This window comes from Monodelphis domestica, chromosome 5 (assembly GCF_027887165.1).
Source record: "Monodelphis domestica isolate mMonDom1 chromosome 5, mMonDom1.pri, whole genome shotgun sequence".
NCBI classification, from domain to species: Eukaryota; Metazoa; Chordata; class Mammalia; order Didelphimorphia; family Didelphidae; genus Monodelphis; species Monodelphis domestica.
The window spans coordinates 47053571-47073649 of record NC_077231.1 but is presented as its reverse complement, the minus strand read 5'-3'; the positions used below and the strand labels follow the sequence as shown (position 1 = coordinate 47073649).

The following is a 20079-nucleotide window of genomic DNA, read 5'->3' as shown; positions in this document are numbered from 1 at the left end:
AAAATTCAAATCCAGCACTAGTCAGATCAAGAAACTTGAAATTAGAGATGGTTTAAAAGATGTCAAATTAAGTGCAAATAGTACAATGCTCAATAAATAGTGAGACACTGGCAGTTAAATTCTAAGCCTTAGTTATCTTAGCAAGTAAATGAACTACTTTGTAAAAAAAAATTTTTTTTAATTACTTTTAAATGTTCAGCTTGACAAGAGAATGTCATAGATGCCTAGATTGGGTGGAATGAGTAACAGTGGGGTTTCATTACTTTTATTTTTGAGGGATAAATTTAGAATATAGTTTAGAAACCAGCAGAACAAAACTCGTTCAAAGTAAATCTGAAAACATTTTACAACAAAATAATTTCTAAAAACCTAAAATTTAAAATCATCAAGGCTTTGTTCATATGAGAAGGAGGCAACCACATATTATTCAAGTCTATACAGGGTAATATAGGATAAGAGCCCTTGGATAGAGGCAGTTAAGGAATAGTTTTTAAAGTGTGGGGCATATATATGTATACACATTTAATTTTTTTTTAAATCAACAATGTTTATCATAAATCCTACAAATCTAGATCCTTAAATATATGACAGTATGAGCTATAAAAGTTAATGAAACACTTTAGTTTATTTCTAAGCACTGTTTCTATTTAAACCCTAAATGAAATAATAGAAAAATTATGCACATACACATATGAAAAATATTACCCTAACTGAAGCAAATCTAACATTTCAAGGGAAAAGTCCAATTCTCTAATATTCATCAAATTTTAAGCAAAATTTTATCCTACCATTAGAATTAATAATAGAATATTGGCGCTAGGATGGATAAGCCTTTTGAGAAATAAAAAAAATTTGTTGATTTTCTCCTTTTTTTTTGCAGATCTTATCAAACTAGAAAGACTTTTGAATACAAATCCAACAATAAACTGTTCCTTCTCAAAAGATCAATTAATAAATATTATTAGCCACCTACTATGTGTCATTACTGTGTTTGGCACTGGGAATACCAGTTTGAAGAAAAAAAAATAATCCCTATTCACTAGCATGTTCAATTCTAAGGGAAGAGACAAGTACATATATAAATACATATAGCAAAAATATAAAGTTAAGAAATACAAATATATACAAAGTAGTTAAATGTTACTGTTGTTGATATTTTTGTTGAAAGGAGAGCACTAGTAGTCGAGGGGATGAGGAAAGACTTCCAGCAGAAGAGTTCTATGAGAAGGACATAACAAAGAAATGAACTCCAGGAATATGGGAGAGCCAATTCTAAAGCAAGGCAACAGGAGAAGGAATGTTCTATGTGAGAGACAAGGACAAGATCAGTTTGGCTGAATTGCAGTGCGTGGAGAGGCAAACTGGAGTCAGATTATGAAATACTCAGAAAGAAAAAGTTTATATTTTATGGGATAGTCCTAGGAAGTCACTGGTGTGAAGGAAGTTAAGTAAGGGAGAGACACAGTCATATCTGTATTTAAGGACAATTACGTTGGCAGCAACACACAGGAGGAGTGGTAAGAGAGTTAATGAAAGCAATTAATCAGAAGGATGCTTCTATGAGAGGGGTGAGGAAGACCTGACCAAAGGTTGTAGCTGTGTAAGTGGAGAGAAGGGGCTACAAAGGAGTTAGAGAAGTTGTGAAGGTAGAAATGGCAAGATTTGGCAACTAATTGGATATACAGAATATGTGGAGTGAATGAGGAGTAGAGGATAATGCCAAGGGAAGAGAATGGTGATTTTGCAGAAATAAGCTGAGAGGAAGGTTTAGAGGAAAAAGCAAGTTCAGTTAGGAATCTGTTGATTTTATAATGTATCCAAGACATTCATTTCGATATAATTTGAAATGTCTATTAGGAAATTGGTGATACAAGACTAGCATGCATGGAGATGCTAATTAAAATCACAGGAATTGAGGGCTATTAGGAGGCTCAATAAATTAAGAGCCAGATCTACAGATGGGAGGTCCTGGCTTCAGATTTGGCCTCAAACATGTTAGAGATCTGTGATCCTGAGCAAGTTATCTAACTCCTTTTGCCTAGCCCTTATTGCTCTTCTGCCATGGAACCATACATATTATTTATTCTAAGATAGAAAATAAGGATTGGGGGTGGGCGGTCCATAGGAATTGATGACATAACCAACAGAATAGAGATCAGGACAAAGCCTATGGGGAATACCCATGTCTAGAGGGTATAATATGGATTATGATTCTGCAAAAGAAACTAGGAAGGAAATCAGAGGTCTCTACATCCAGTTTGAAATGTACAAGAGGCAATTGGTGATGTGGGATTTAAACTTGGGGAAGAAAGCAGAGTTAGATAATAATGCATAATACTAGCTAATGCTTATATAATACTTATTATGTGCCAGGCACCATACTAAGTACTTTATAAATATTATCTCAGGTGGGCTTCACAACAACCTTAGAAGGTACATGCTATTATTACTCCCATTTTACAGACAAGGAAATGCAGATATATATGGAAGTTAACTGACATGCCCAGGATTATACTACAACTAAGAGTAGGAATCTGGATTTGAACTTGGGTCTTCCTGATTCCAGGCCTGGAGCTCTAAGCGCTTGTACCATCTAGCTACCCCTAATATATACATAAACAGATCTTAAAGAGAGACACAGAGAGGTTCACTTTTCCCCAAGAAGCTCCTTTATTTTCATGGTTTCAACGAAAAATTTTATGTAGATGTTTTACAAATTTATAAATCCCAGGATTTGTTTCATATTACCAAGTTCTTTTTTTTCAAGTCTCCACTTTCTGCAACATAAGGCATAGGAAATACAATAATGAATGATAATCTTTGCCGTCAAAGAGACTGTAATAGTAACACTTATATAAGGTACACACAAATAAGTATGATATATATTACATTATAATCAGACACAAAATAAATGATCAATATGAATCTAAGGAAAATGTATAGAAGTAAAGATCACTTTCACATAGACTTCAAGAACTTCAACTTAGATATGTGAGCAGCCCATCTTAATTTAAGAGCACTGATGATTGATGGAATTTTGCCAGAATGGAGAGGAGCACATAGTCTCTGATGGGAGAGAAAAGGTATGAGCACCACAAGACAACACACATTTAACTGAATCTTTAGTAGTCAGATTGGCAATCTGTTCCTAGATTTTGTTATTTGTATCCTTGAAGTCAATAAAGTTTGATTACAGGTATTGATGAATCTAAAGTTCTCAGTAAGGATCTTCAGCCCTAATAAGCATATGTATTGGTAAATTAGTTTTACATATGCAAAATGCATTGTTACATATGGTTATGTTGGTTTGCAAAAGATCTGATGTATCTGGTGAGATGCAAGATATTTAAGAATCAAAATGTGAGCCCCCCCCCCCAAATGAACAAAAGCTTATATTATATTACCTCAATAGACTCTCTAACTTCCAGAAAGAAAATGGCAGTCCTTGATGCCTATTACCACTAATATTATTTAATATAGTATTAGAAATGCTAGCAATAAGAGAAGAAAATGAAATTTAAAGAATCAGAAATGGCAAAGAAGTAGTAAAACTACCTCTGTTTGCTAATGACATGATGGTTATATGAAGAAAATCTCAGAAAATCAACTAAAAAGTCAGTTTAAACGATTAATAATTTTTATAAAAGTAGCAGCATATAAAATAAATTCACTTAAATTATCAGCATTGTTATATATTACTAACAAAAGTTCTATAAGAAGAGATAGAAAGATACTCTATTTGAAAGAACCAAAATGTATATCTGTCAAAATAAACCCAACACCTACATAAATATAAACACTTTTTACACAAATAAAGACAAATCGAAATAAATGGAGAAATAGTAATTGTTCATGTATGGGCAGAGCTATTATATAATTAAAATGACAATCCTACCATAACTACCCATCTTATTCAGTACCACCCCAATTACCAAAAAATTATTTTACTGAGTTAAAAAAAACAATAACAAAATTTATTTGGAAGAATGAAAGAGCAAGAGTATCAAAGGACTTAATGAAAAATGAAAATAAAAAAAATGAAAATCCTTTATATATATATATATATATATATATATATATATATAAAAGGAGTTCTAGCAGTACCAGATTTTAAAATGTATTATAAAGCAGTAATTATCAGAACTATCCGGTACTGGCTAAGAAACAGAAAGGTAGACTAGGGGACAGAAGACATACAGAAAATAGCAGTAAAAGATTATAGTAATTTGATATTTGATAAAATCACAGCTCCAGGATTTGGGGATAACAAATTGCTATTTGGAAAAAATTGCTGGGATAACAGGAAACTAGTTTGGCAGAAACTAGATATAGACCAATAACCAATATCTTACACCATTCACTAAGATAAGATCAAAATGGATACATGTTCTAGTAATAAAAGGAAATATCATAAGTAAATCAGAAGAACAGGGAACATATTACCTATCAGATTTATGGAGAGAAGAGGAATTTAGGAGTCAACAAGAGTTGAAGAGCACTGTGAAATGTAAAATGGATAATTCTGAATATATTAAATTGAAAAGGTTTTGTAAATATAAAATAAATGCTGCCAAGATTAGAAGGAAAACAGAAAAATTGGAGGAAAAAAAATTTGTAAACACCTTCTCAGAGATCTCATATCCAAAACAGATAAAGAACTTTGTCAAATTTATGAGAATAAGAGCCATCCTCCCAATTGATAAAAGGGCAAAAGATATGAATAGACAATTTTCAGGTGAAGAAATCAAAGCCATATGTAGGTAGATGAAGAAATGCTCCAGATCACTACTGATTAGAGAACTACAAACCCAAACAATTCTGAGATATCATGTCATATCTACCAGATTGCCTAAAATGATAAAAGGGCCAAATGACAAATGATGGAGGGGATATGGAAAAACAGAGATGCTAATGCACTATTAGTGAAACTATGAATAGATCAAAAACCATTTTGAAGAGCAATTTGGAATTACATCACCTCTACTTAAAAAATACTTGGCTTATTTAAAAATTCAGCATCTGCCATTTCCAACTAGAAACCCTGACTGATTCCACCAAGTTGCTAGTATCATCACCCCAGAAATTACTTTGTATATATTATACAATCAGTTTTTGTTCCAAAATTTTGAGGGGTAGGTTTTGTGGTTATGTTTTCACCCAATCAAATGCAATCTGGGGGGGTGGGGGGAAAGGAGCTAGGTGGCTCAATGGAATCAGTACCAGGCCTGGAGATTAGAGGTTCTGGGTTTGAATCTGTCCTCAGATACTTCCTAGTTGTCTGACCATGGGCAAGTCACTTAATCCCCATTGCCTAATCCCTAACCACTTTTTTGCCTTGGAAACAATATACATATTAATTCTAAGATGGATGATAAGAGTTTTTAAAATTTTAATCTGCCTTTTATCTCTGGTGCTTAAAACAATGCTTAGCACATTATATGGCAATAAATATACCAATTTAAGTGATATGGATGAATATATACAAAAATACAAACTGCCTAGACTAACAGAAGAAGAAATAGAATTCTTAAGTAATCCCATATCAGAAAATGAAATCCAACAGGCCATCAAAGAACTTCCTAAGAAAAAATCCCCAGGGCCTGATGGATTCACCTGTGAATTCTATCAAACATTCAGAGAACAGTTAATCCCAATACTATACAAACTATTTGACATAATAAGCAAAGAGGGAGTTCTACCAAACTCCTTTTATGACACAAACATGGTACTGATTCCAAAACCAGGCAGGTCAAAAACAGAGAAAGAAAACTATAGACCAATCTCCCTAATGAATATAGATGCAAAAATCTTAAATAGGATACTAGCAAAAAGACTCCAGCAAGTGATCAGAAGGATCATTCACCATGATCAAGTAGGATTTATACCAGGGATGCAGGGCTGGTTCAACATTAGGAAAACCATCCACATAATTGACCACATCAACAAGCAAACCAACAAGAACCACATGATTATCTCAATAGATAGAGAAAAAGCCTTTGATAAAATACAACACCCATTCCTATAAAAAACACTAGAAAGCATAGGAATAGAAGGGTTGTTCCTAAAAAAAAAATAAACAGTATATATCTAAAACCATCAGCTAATATCATCTGCAATGGGGATAAACTAGACGCATTCCCAATAAGATCAGGAGTGAAACAAGGATGCCCATTATCAACTCTACTATTTGACATTGTACTAGAAACACTAGCAGTAGCAATTAGAGAAGAAAAAGAAATTGAAGGCATCAAAATAGGCAAGGAGGAGACCAAGTTATCACTCTTTGCAGATGACATGATGGTCTACTTAAAGAATCCTAGAGATTCAACCAAAAAGCTAATTGAAATAATCAACAACTTTAGCAACATTGCAGGATACAAAATAAACCCACATAAGTCATCAGCTTTTCTATATATCTCCAACACAGCTCAGCAGCAAAAACTAGAAAGAGAAATCCCATTCAAAATCACCTTAGACAAAATAAAATACCTAGGAATCTACCTCCCGAGACAAACACAGGAACTATATGAACATAACTACAAAACACTCGCCACACAACTAAAACTAGACTTGAGCAATTGGAAAAACATTAACTGCTCATGGGTAGGACGAGCCAATATAATAAAAATGACCATCCTACCCAAACTTATTTATCTATTTAGTGCCATACCCATGGAACTCCCAAAAAAATTTCTTTACTGATTTGGAAAAAACCATAACAAAGTTCATTTGGAATAACAAAAGATCAAGGATATCCAGGGAAATAATGAAAAAAAAAACCACAAATGAGGGGGGCCTAGCAGTCCCAGACCTCAAACTATATTACAAAGCAGCAGTCATCAAAACAATTTGGTACTGGCTAAGAGACAGAAAGGAGGATCAGTGGAATAGACTGGGGGCAAGCAACCTCAGCAAGACAGTATATGACAAACCCAAAGATCCCAGGTCTTGGGACAAAAATCCACTATTCGATAAAAACTGCTGGGAAAATTGGAAGACAGTGTGGGAGAGACTAGGAATATATCAACACCTCACACCCTACACCAAGATAAATTCAAAATGGGTGAAAGACTTAAACATAAAGAAGGAAACCATAAGTAAATTGGGTAAACACAGAATAGTATACATGTCAGACCTTTGGGAGGGGAAAGACTTTAAAACCAAGCAAGACATAGAAAGAATCACAAAATGTAAAATAAATAATTTCGACTACATCAAATTAAAAGGCTTTTGTACAAACAAAACCAATGTAACTAAAATCAGAAGGAAAACAACAAATTGGGAAAAAATCTTCATAAAAACCTCTGACAAAGGTTTAATTACTCAAATTTATAAAGGGCTAATTCAATTGTACAAAAAATCAAGCCATTCCCCAATTGATAAATGGGCAAGGGACATGGATAGGCAGTTTTCAGATAAAGAAATCAAAACTATTAATAAGCACATGAAAAAGTGTTCTAAATCTCTTATAATCAGAGAGATGCAAATCAAAACAACTCTGAGGTATCACCTCACACCTAGCAGATTGGCTAACATGACAGTTATGGAAAGTAATGAATGCTGGAGGGGATGTGGCAAAGTAGGGACATTAATTCATTGCTGGTGGAGTTGTGAACTGATCCAGCCATTCTGGAGGGCAATTTGGAACTATGCCCAAAGGGCGATAAAAGAATGTCTACCCTTTGATCCAGCCATAGCACTGCTGGGTTTGTACCCCAAAGATATAATGGACAAAAATACTTGTACAAAAATATTCATAGCTGCGCTCTTTGTGGTGGCCAAAAACTGGAAAACGAGGGGATGCCCATCAATTGGGGAATGGATGAACAAATTGTGGTATATGTTGGTGATGGAATACTATTGTGCTCAAAGGAATAATAAAGTGGAGAAGTTCCATGGAGACTGGAACGACCTCCAGAAGTGATGCAGAGCGAGAGGAGCAGAACCAGGAGAACATTGTACACAGAGACAAACACACTGTGGTATAATCGAACGTAATGGACTTCTCCATTAGTGGCAGTGTAATGTCCCTGAACAATCTGCAGGGATCTAGGAGAAAAAACACTATCCATAAGCAGAGGACAAACTGAGGGAGTGGAAACACTGAGGAAAAGCAACTGCCTGACTACAATGGCTGAGGGGACATAACAGAGGAGAGACTCTAAACGAACACTCTAATGCAAATACTAACAACATGGCAATGGGTTCGAATCAAGAATACATGTGATACCCAGTGGAATCACGCGTCAGCTACAGGGGGTGGGAGGGAGGAAATGAAAATGATCTTTGTCTTTAATGAATAATGCATGGAAATGATCAAATAAAATACTATAAAATTAAAAAAAGAAGAAAATGATCTCACTTAACTCTGAAAAAAAAAACCAATGCTTAGCACATAGTAGGCACTTATGTGGCACTTGCTGATTAAATGGATTAATGAACATATATAATTATATCTCTCTCTTTTCCTTTACTCTTCAACTTTCTAGAACAATCTATAGTTCCTATCTTCACTACCAGTTTTCTTCTTAATGCCTTCAGTTTGACTTCTGGCACCACTGTTTTAATGTTCCAAATTAACCAGTAAATTTCAAATGCCAAATCCAATGGCCTATTCTCAGTCCCCATCATCCAGAATTACAGAATCTCAAAGGCAGAAGGAATCTTAGCTACTACCTAATTCAATCTATAATTAAAGAGGTAACCCCCTATATAGTCTCCTTCAGCTACCATAGCATAGCTTGTCCTGCCTGTCATCTCTGCTTGAGTATTCCTTTCCTATCTCAGATTTTTAGATGTTCAATTTCTTTCTCCAACAGCCTAAATGTAGATGTACCCAAGGTTATCTCCTAGAGCCTATTTTCTTCCCTCTTTGTCCCTTGGCAATTTCAGGCACTCTTATTGCTTCATAAAAATAAATGTGTGTGTGTGTGTGTGTGTGTGTGTGTGTGAGTGACACACGACACACAACACACACACACACACACACACACACACACACACACACACAACCTCCATATTCACAAAATCAGTAGCAAGCACCCAACAATCTTATATCTGTCCTTGATTTTCATACTCCTGGTCAGCCTAACTCAGGCCCTCATCATTTCTTTCCTGCACAGCTTGTTAATCCTAGGCCCAATGATATCAAGAGTAATGTATTATTGGCACATGAATTGTATTTAAGTAAGGCAGTTGCACAAAGTTGTCTGCCTCACTCTCTCTTTCAGTCATCAAAGTCCAATGGTAAGACAAAAGTCAAGATAACCATTAATGTCCAGGATGCTCCGGATGGTGTTGGCACCTTTGATATTTGACTAGCCTCTAAGCACCTGCTTCGACTGCCACCTTCATGATGTTGAAACAAATTGTTCTTCCCCACCCCCCCACCCCCATTCCAATAGGGAAAGTCTTCACATGCTTGAGGCACACATTCCATTAACTCATCAACAGGTTTGGGGCCTTTTGGTGACCCTCAACCTGGTTTGGCCTGCTACCTGCCCATTCAGTTTTATAGTTGTGTGGCTGCTGTACATGCTACAGCTTCTTGGTGCCCTGAAAATGCCTCAGTAAGCATTCCCAGGAGAGGTGCCGGTCCTCACCTTGTAGGGCCAGTGTAAGTGGTATGAACAGAAAGACACATGGTATGGTGTCTGCAGAGTTGTTGAACAAGGAGATGGGGATGAGGTAAATCCTGATGTTACTAACATCCTTCATCACCTCCTGGAGTTGTGCTCAGCATGCTAAATTAGCCTGAGCCATCTTCCTACATCCATGCAAGGACTAGCCACTTGCCAAACAAGGGAAGTATTCCTGGAGCTATTAATAGCATGGCAGTACTCCTCATGACTTGCAGACCATCCTGTGCTTGGTAGCCCTAATCCTGTAGGTATTCAACTTCATAAGCTATTTTGCCTGCTTTGTTCCTTCACTTCTAGACTCTATTAGAGCCTCTCACTAATCCACTGCAGTAGTCAAAGTCTGTCCAACAAATAAGATAAGAAAGGCACATTTGCTGGCATTTACCTTATACTGTATTGTAATCTGCCCAGACAAAACAGTTCATCATGGAGACACTGCTATGCTTTATGTTTTGGGGATGTTTTCCTAAAGGCTTCATCTCTGTTTTCTATTCCTGGCCCGCCATGCAAAAATTTCTCCTATAAAAGACAGAAGCACCTTTTTCTACAGTGATGCTAGAATTAGTCAGAATTCACCTTTGAAATAGACAGGCATATTCTTGAAGGTTCTTGGCATCCTTCTTACTGTCTACACCAACAATACTGAAGTGAAGAAGTGGGACAGTGTCAGAAAAGACAACCTTTAGACAGGACCACCTGAGTCATGAGACATTACTGTTTCACACTGTAACTATGTTAACATGATGGCATAAGGCAGCTGCCATATAGGCCTGAAACTTTGGGACATCAATCAGTGTCAAGAGAAGCCCAGAAACTTGGCTCTTGGTCAAGTACTGAACTCTTGACCATAAGCTGCCTTTCTTCTGGAATGAATTCTGTCTTAAATCATTAAACTCAAGCATGCTCTAAAATAAAAATTACTAAATATTCCCTGCATTTGTTTTATGGTTTCTTTAGTTTCCTATTAAGATCCTGATCTGTTCTTTCCTGGTTTTTAATCTCATAACTGTGGCTAATCAGTCCCTCTGGACACAACACCCTATGAAGTTTAGAATTCCTTCTCTTTCTATTCAAAAGGAAAACACTAAGAAGAAGCAAACACCATCACAATCTTTGACCAGTGTTCTACCATTGACAAGCTCTAGATCAGCGGTTCTCAACCTCCCAATTTGTAGGAATGAGAATACATAATGTATATCAGGTATTTACATTCCGAATCATAACTGTAGCAAAATTACAGTTTTGAAGTAGCCACCAAAATAATTTTTTGGTTTGGGGTCACTGCAACATGAGGAACTGTATTGTGGGGTCATGGCATTAGAAAGGTTGAGAACCACTGCTCTAGGTGAACCCATTTAAAGTGGTATGAAATTCACAAAAAATTAAATATCTAAGGAACATAATATGTGACCCTGAATACAAATATTCAACAAATGGAAAAAAACTCAAAGATTAGGATGTTTTGTTTTTTAAAGATGGTATGTGAAGCTGAGGAAATGCAGCAGCAAGTATTACAAACTGCCCTATATCCTCCACACTGTACAGAGAGCAGCATTGATGAACCTTTTCCAAGTTTAATTGCACAGCCTGTTCCCCACCTCCACTCCCCCAATTATAGGAAAGAACCAATGGAGGAAGTGCTTGGGCTACTGGACAGAAAGGTAGGGCATGCAAAAAAGGTTCTCAGGCCAGGAGAAGAGGGGGAAGGGAGCAACTCTCCCTGTGCTCACTCTGCAGGCATGTCATGTCTTCACCAACACTGGTAAAGAATATAACCTAATGGATCTTCACATTCTAAGATGCTACTACCTCCCAAAAATCTTAGAATTTCAACTGGAGGAAACTTTAATGGCTATCTAGTATAACATATTCTTGGGGAAAAAAAATAAAAGAATCTACAACATATCCCAAAGTTATCAATTGGCCCTTACTAATCGACTTCTGAAATGGGTAAACCCAATACCCATCAGGCTGTCTATCCCTTCTATGGGCAGTTCTTAATTAAGTTGGTTTTTGTTTGTCTGTTTTTACTATTAAGCCTAAGTTTGTTCCTTTGAAACTTCCACCACTTGATTCTGCCAAAACCATTACCTAGAAGAGTCATTCAGACACCTGAATATGGCTTATTATGATTCATATACCTTCCCTGCTCCCCAAACTTATCACTCTATGGTCAATATCTTTAATTTCTTCAATCTGTATTAAAACATCACATGACAGTAATTCTAGGCTCTCCATCATCCTGGTTGCCCTTATTTGGACACCATTTACGGGGGAGGGGGTTGAGGGTAGCAACATATTGGGGAAACAGTCTTTAAAACAAAAACCTCTGACAAAGGTCTCATTTCTCAAATTTAAAAGGAGGTAAATCAATTGCACAAAAAATCAAGCCATTTGCCAATTGATAAATGGACAAGGGACATGAATAAGCAGTTTTCAGAAATCAAAACTATCAATAAACACATAAAAGTGTTCTAAATCTCTCATAGTTAGACAAATGCAAATCAGAACAACTCTGAGGTACCACCTCACACCTAGCAGATTGGCTAACATGACAGCAAAGGAAAGTAATAAATGTTGGAGGGGTTGTGACAAAACTAGGACATTAATGCATTGTTGGTGGAGTTGTGAATTGATCCAACCATTCTGGAGGGCAATTTGGAACTATGCCCAAACGGTGATAAAAGAATGTCTGCCCTTTGATCCAGCCATAGCACTGCTGGGTCTGTACCCCAAAGAGATAATGTACAAAAAGACTTGTACAAAAATATTCATAGCTGCACTCTTTGTGGTGGCCCAAAACTGGAAAATGAGAGGATGCCCTTCAATTGGGGAATGGCTGAACAAATTGTGGTATATGTTGGTGATAGAATTTGGTGCTCAAAGGAATAATAAAGTGGAGGAATTCCATGGGAACTGGAACAACCTCCAGGAATTGATGCAGAGTGAGAGGAGCAGAACCAGTAGAACATTGTACATAGAGATGGATACACTGTGGTACAATCATACATAATGGTCTTCTCTACTAGCAGCAATGTAATAATCAGGACAATCCTGAGGGACTTATGAGAAAGAACGCTATCCACATCCATAGAAAGAACTGTGGGAGTAGAAACACAGAAGAAAAACATATGATTGATCATAGGGTTTGATGGGAATATGATTGGAGATGTTGACTTTAAATGATTACTCTACTGCCAATATTAATAATATAGAAATAGGTTTTGTATCCCAGTGGAATTGCTCATTGGCTCTGGGGAGGGGAGGGAAAGAACATGAATCATGTAACCATGAGAAAATATTCTAATTAATTAAATAAAAAATGAAAAAATGAAGGAAAAAAAAAGAAATGTAGTACTCAGAAGCAGCTAGGCAGCTCAATGGATTGAGAGCCAAGCCTAAACACAGGAGAGCCTAGGCTCAAATATGACCTCAAACACTGCCTGGCTCTGTGATCCTGGGTAAGTCAACACCAATTGCTTACCCTTCCCACAGTATTGATTCTAGGATGAAAGCTAAGGGTCATCTGGACAGTGCAAAATGTCACTGGCTGTCATATTCCTGCAAGCTATGCCTCTCTTACATATAACCTAAGAGTTTATTCTACTTTACTATTGAATGCGAAAGGGTTTTGCTGTCCCCTAGATATTTTGCAAACCAAACAACCCTATTTCTCACATTTTGGACTTTTGAGATTGATTTTTTTAACTTATGCATAGGATACATCCCTATTAAATCTCATCTTATGAGAGTCATTCCAAAGCTTAGCTTGTCAGCCCTTTCTAATTCTGACTGCCATATAGTGAATTAATTAGCCAACCTCCCTTTCATTTTTGTATCATCTTCAAATCTGATAAGTATGTCATTTATATCTTTATCCAAGTTACTAACAAAAAGGTCAGGACCAACCAAGACCCTTGGGCCCTTCTCCTTTCCAGTTTAACACTTGTTCATTAATGTAGTTCTAAATCTATAATTTTAATCTATCAACAAATATTTATTAAATGTCTCCTATGTGCTGGGTACTAGGAATTCAAAGATGAAAACAAGCAGCCCCTGTCATTAAAAAGCTTACATTCTATTGAAGAAGAAAATATGTATAAAAACAAGGATATGCTATAAATAAAATGCAGGACAGAAGGAGAGTGAGCACTTCCTGAAGACCGTCACTGCTACATAGAGATGGCAGAGATAGGAAGAGAATAGGTTCCAGTGGAGAATAGTACAGGGTGACAGGAAATGATAATAAAGGGAAAGACAGAGTGTCATGTTTAAAGAACAAGAAAAAGGTAAAACTGGTTAAATTGTAGAATATAGGAAAGAAAATATTGCTCAAAAAGGTTGGAAAGGCTGTCTGGGGCCAAATGGAGGAGCTTAAATTTAATGTCTAAAGCAACTGGAAGCCACTAGAGTTTACAGAGTAGGGAATGACCTGGTTCAGACACACCCTTGAAGAAAACAGCTTTGGCAGAGAAGGGAGATCAATCAAGGGGATATCACAACACATAACAGCCAAACCAGAGTGGTGGCACTGTAAAGACACACATGCCATGGAAACAAGATGAGGAAGGGCTGTCCTCAAGAAGCTTCCATTCTAATAAGGGGAGAGAATATATCTGGAAGGTCTCAGCTACAAAACATATGGAAAGACTCAATGGTGGAAAGTGGCAAAGCATAGCAGAATGCACCATCTTTAATGTCCTGTCCACAGATATGAGCCATTGGATGATGTCAAAAGTTTTAGTGGCAAAAATTTTCTGAATCTTCAGCACCTATGGCTGCTGAGGAAGTAGGAGCTGAAAACCAGGTGGCATCAATACATGAGTTTCTTCCCTGAACAATGGCTTTGAGGATCAAGCTAGAAGAAGAGCCAGAGTTCCAGGGTAGGGGGAGGGAGCAATGGTATTTCAGGAGCTGTTGCTTACCTACACATTAGCAGCAATTGGTTGGTAGCTGGCATTTGTGGCTATGGAGAAAGAGGGCTTCTTTTTCCATGAAGCAATCAGGACAAGGATGAAAACAGGACAGCTGATTTGAGGGTGATGATGTTCTCAGAGATCCTGGGTTTCAGGGTCCCAAGCTGTCACCACAGTACACAAGGGAAAGGTTGTGGCAATGATATGATCCAACTGGCACATGAAGAAGTCTCCTATTTATCCCTAATTATGAATTACTTCTTCAGTAAGCCTGACTTGCCTACTTTGAAATATCACATAAGTAATGAGAGATGCAGGATTAGAATTCGGGACAAAAACAAGAATTGGAAATACAGATGTGGAAGTCATTTACATAGAGATAATGTAACGCATGAGAGTTGATGAAGTTACCAATACAGAAAGGGTAGAGATAAAAGACAGAACAGGAAAAAGCTTTGAGGAATAACCACAACTGGGGGATATAATACAGGTAATTAATTAGAGTCAGGATATAGTATTCTGGAAAAAAAAAAGAGGGGAAAACTAGGAGAGAATGGTCACCCACGTCAAATACTGCACAGGTTAGAAGGATACAAAAATGTGCAATAAGGAACAATGAGCAAATTAATTTTTTAAAAACTTGTAAAGAACTAAATGAGATAATGAAGAGTGAAATAAGTAGAATCAAGAGAACATTATATAGATCCACAGATTTCATATTTGAATGAAATGAAAAACTTGGGAATGTTGCCTCTGGATAATGGACTGGAAAACAGAAACACAAAATATATAACTTACATATATATCTCTGTTTGCTAGGTAATGCCTTGTGGGGTGCAGGGAGGAGAGAATGGGCCTGATTCCTTGAAATAAATTTTATTAATAAATTTTTTAAAAGGAAGTATAAAGACAGAGAAAAGGAAAAGAATTGGCAAATAAGGAATTTTTGGAAATATTCAGAGTCATTTCAATTGAATGATGAGACTGGAAGACAAAATACAAAAGATTGAGAAGGTAAAAGGCAGGAAGTAGAGGGGCTTTTTCCAGAAGTTTAGAAAAATTTTATCCAGTACTTCACTCAATCTAAATAAACTATAGGCTTAGTCTTCCTTTGACCTAACAATCTAATAACTCCAAAAATAATTCCAGTTTGACATGACAGGTCTTTGATGAAGCCATTCATGCTCTCTGATCAGTATTATTTTCGAGAGATTAGTTAAATACTCTTTAATAATAAAACCTAGAAATTTGCTAGGAATTGAAGTAAAGCTCACTGATCTATATAGTTCAGTAACAATAGGCTTTCTTTTTTGGAAAATGTGGAGAACTTTGCTTTTCCCCAATCCTGTAGAAATGCTTTTGGTCCTGCATCTTTTAAAGACCACTTCACCAACCATTCACTAGAAATTCAGTTCCTCTGAATCAGTAACTTGCACTTATCAATGCACTATCTATTTCTTTAGTTATCTTATTAGGCTATAGCTTCCTAGTAATCATTTTTGTTTTGACTTTTCTATTCCAAAGATCATTCACCTTGGCTGGGGGAAAAAGAAAAAGAAGTAAATAGCACCTGCATCAGTGGCATCACTCATTTTAAAAATGGTCATTGATTCCTATTATTTTCTAACAGATTAAATCAAATCTTCACTTTTTTGTATTATTAGTAAAGGCCTAGAAACAAAAATAGGGAAAAGTTAGGTGAATTGGCACATATGAATTTAACAGAATGTGGCTGTTTTAAGAAATGATGAACATAAAGAAAAAAGAGAAGTATGAAAAGATATATCAGAAATGGCACAGTTAAACAAGAGCTAAGAAAATAGTACACGAAATTACGAAACAATGTAAATAAAACAAAAAACCCAATAAAACAAAGAAAAATCCAGAGTGTAAAAGTATGACAATGCTTGGCCCCAATGGAGAGATATTAAGAAGACACTTCCCTCTCCAACTTTGAAGAAGTGGGGGGTCTACAGGCATGTAAAGTTATACACAATGTTAGATTTTAAAAGATGTTGGTTATTTTTGCTGAATTTTCTTGTTTGTCTTCTATTTAACTCTTTATTGTGGGGAATGATTTGACTGACAAAGTAGAAACTTCAGGTCAGGTTTTATTGTTGTTGTTTTAAGCCATTAGAGTGGCTAATCCATTCAACTTCAAGACCTCTATATACAGCATAAGAACTTGCCAAGCATGAAGGAAAGTGGTCCCAAACTATAAGAGAATGACAACTTAAAAAGTATAAAAAATTGTAGACCAGATTCACATCTTATTAATCAATTGGAATTGATACTAGGCGACTCCAAAGCAAAATCATAAGCTAATAGATTTAAAGCTGAAAGTGACTTTAAAACTCATTTAATTTAACCAGTTCATTATACAAATGAAAAAATGGAGGACTAGCATGGTTAAGTGATTTGTCCAAAATTCTGTCTGTATTTACAAATACAAATTTGCCATTTGTAAATGGCAATACTAGGATTTGTCTTCATTCCCATTTCAGTTGGGTTGAAAACATCTAGGTTTCCCCACTCAGAAAAATCAGTTCATAGAAATTCCTTAAATTCAGCCTCTATGGAATTCTGCCAGAAAACAGACATAAACTTCATTCACGGCAATAAGATTCTCTGCTTTGATTCTTTCTGAGCACCCCCAGAGCATTTCAGCCATGACTTCCTCTATATAAATTTCAATCCCCATTTCTAACTACCTCAATTTCCCCCATCATGAATGTCTTTTTAAAGTATTTTAAAACTTGAGGCTTCTAAATATTAAAGTAATCACTGGCACAAGAAAACCATATCCTGATTTGCCTATTTTGGTTTCTGATACCTTAAGTGTGGTCTCCCTGACTTCTCCCATTTCTCCATATCAAAATAACTGCCAATTCTGTTGCTACTTATTTCACAGATTTTTTTTTCCTTTTTCATTCACATACAATCACAATTTTAATTTAGGCTCTTCTTATTTCATGCTAACAATATTCAAACATTCTCTTGGTTTGTTTATTTGTATCATTCCTTTTCATATTTTAAACTTCCACTTTTCAGCAAGATGACTATATAAATCACATTTCTCAACTCAGCCTTGTCTTGTGCTAGTCTCTCTGTCTAGAACAAATCTATAACCAATCAAAACTCTGACTTACTCAATTAGTAAAAAATAATTCATATAATAATCAATTAAAATTTCCTACTAGAACTTTTCTAAAAATGTGAAGTAAATTGTGATTTTTCTATGTTATTAGATTACTACAGAGATTTTCTAGAGAAGATTAAGTTTTTTCTTCATCCTCTTTTAATCTTAACACTTTCTGAGATTACTTCTATTTACTCTGTATATATCTTCTTTATACATGGCTATTTGTATGCTATCTCCCCAATGAGACAGCGAATTACCATCTTTTGACTTTCTATGAATCCCCAGTGTTGTGCCTGGTACATAGTATCACTTAATAAATACCTGTTGACTTGTCTTAATCACATGAACTGTAATCAAGCCATCTACTTCCCTTAACTTTTATTTACTTTCTTCTAAAATTTAAAATGCAGTTGTTGGAGGGAATATAGAACATTATAAAACTGGACAAATTTCTTCTTACAGTTTTGCCATCTCTTTCAATCCAATCAAGAAATATAGGTTCCTAGCTGTTAAGGGCTTCCCTGAGGTATGTCTTTCATAACTTTGCTAAGTATCTTTTCTATGTCAATATCCAAATCACTGACAAAACTGACAGCCAGGCTAGATCCTTGAGTCACAAAACTAAATATTTCCCTCCAGTTTCAGATGGATACCCTCTTGATGCATTTAAGTCAGCATTTGAGCTCACAACTGGCTGGAACACTGAGAAGTTAGTTGACTTGCCCAGAAGCACATAAGCGGTACATGTCAAAGGCAAAACTTAACTTCCAAGGCCAATTTTCTATCAATTATTCCATGCTGTTTCTCATGGGGGGGGGGGGGAGATGAATATTAAAAAACAGATAATCTAAAAGTTTATTTCATGAACTAATTTCTACATTATTCTACAAAAGTAATCAATAATTAGAAAACGACTAGAAATTAATATCATCATTCTACTTTTGCATTTTATGAGACAGAATCAAAAGCAGTTACAAAAAGATAAAAGGAGTATAAGAATTCTAGATGGACTAAAAGTACAAAAATTAGCCTATACAAACATAAATTGCCTGAAAGATTATATTCCAATCTAATTTAATACAACAAGCAATTACTATTTTCTTTTCATAGATAAAATATGACTTTCAAGAACCCAAATAATCTTGGTAACACAGAATGAGGGGATAAAACCAACAAGATCAAATTTAAAAGGAGCTATATCACATTATTTGAACATTTTTATTAATGTTAGCTATTTTCCAACAATTCGGTGTAAATGAATGTTAAAAACTTCTAAAAGGTCCTTTCAAGTAACAGGCACAAAAATGTATATAATTTGAAACAAGTACACTCAGTGTTTTAACTTGAATGCTGAGAATACTGGGTTTATCTTTCTGTTTCATACCAATTAGTAGAATTAGTTATTAAAAGAAATTACTAATTGTGGCAAAGATGATATAATACAAAAGAGTTCAACACATACTAATGTGTAATTTGGGATTGTTTCTTCTCTGGATAGAAAATAATTTAAACAACAGAAACTTACCTTTTAAAAAATAATACTTAAAATTTATATAGTGCTTTATGGTTTGCAAAGCACTTTATGTATAAGTAGCAAAGCAGCATGGTGGAGTAACATTAGGAAGACCTGAGTTAAAATCCTGCTCAGACAAATGAGATAATGTATATAAAGCCTGCAGAAAACCTTATAGAGCTATATTATCTCATTTGAGCACCACAACAATGTTGAAGGTAATCATTATTGTTCCAGAGGTTTAGATAAGGAAACTGAGCCAAAGGAGGGTAAGTAAATGGTTCAGTCACACAGTCATTAAGTGACTCAGGAAGGATTCAAACTCAGATCTTCCTGACCCCAAGGCCAGAATTTCATGCACTGTACAACCTAGCACTTTATGTCTGAAAAAGCATTAACTTGCCTCTTACAATAGTTGTGTAACACAAGTTACATAATCATCTTACAGATGATAAAACTAATATTTTAATTAAATATACAAGATCCCACAGCTCATAAGTGATGAAATATGGAACTCAAATTCAGGAACTGTTATTTTGACTTGAATTACAGTATTCTTTCCACTGAAGTATACAGATTCTAAGAAAATTCTAAAAAAATTTTAATCAAATAAATTTAAATATACTATACACTGAATGAAGCATGCTATTCATGGAACTACTGGTGGAAAAGAATAGTAATTATTTTTGTATCATAAATAATCAAATAAATCCAATGATCAAATATATTCACTGTGTGTTCTTTTTTTTTTTTAAATATATTTTATTTGATCATTTCCAAGCATTATTCGTTAAAGACATAGATCAGTTTCTTTTCCTCCCCCCCCCACCCCCCATAGCCGACGCGTAAGTCCACTGGGCATTAGAT

The 20079-nt window shown here is 35.5% G+C and overlaps 1 protein-coding gene across 14 annotated transcripts in view; it reads right to left on the bottom strand.

The window, feature by feature from the left end:
• Positions 1-20079, bottom strand: part of CNOT2 (CCR4-NOT transcription complex subunit 2) — a 207503-nt gene that overhangs the window by 69957 nt on the left and 117467 nt on the right. The window lies entirely within an intron of this gene.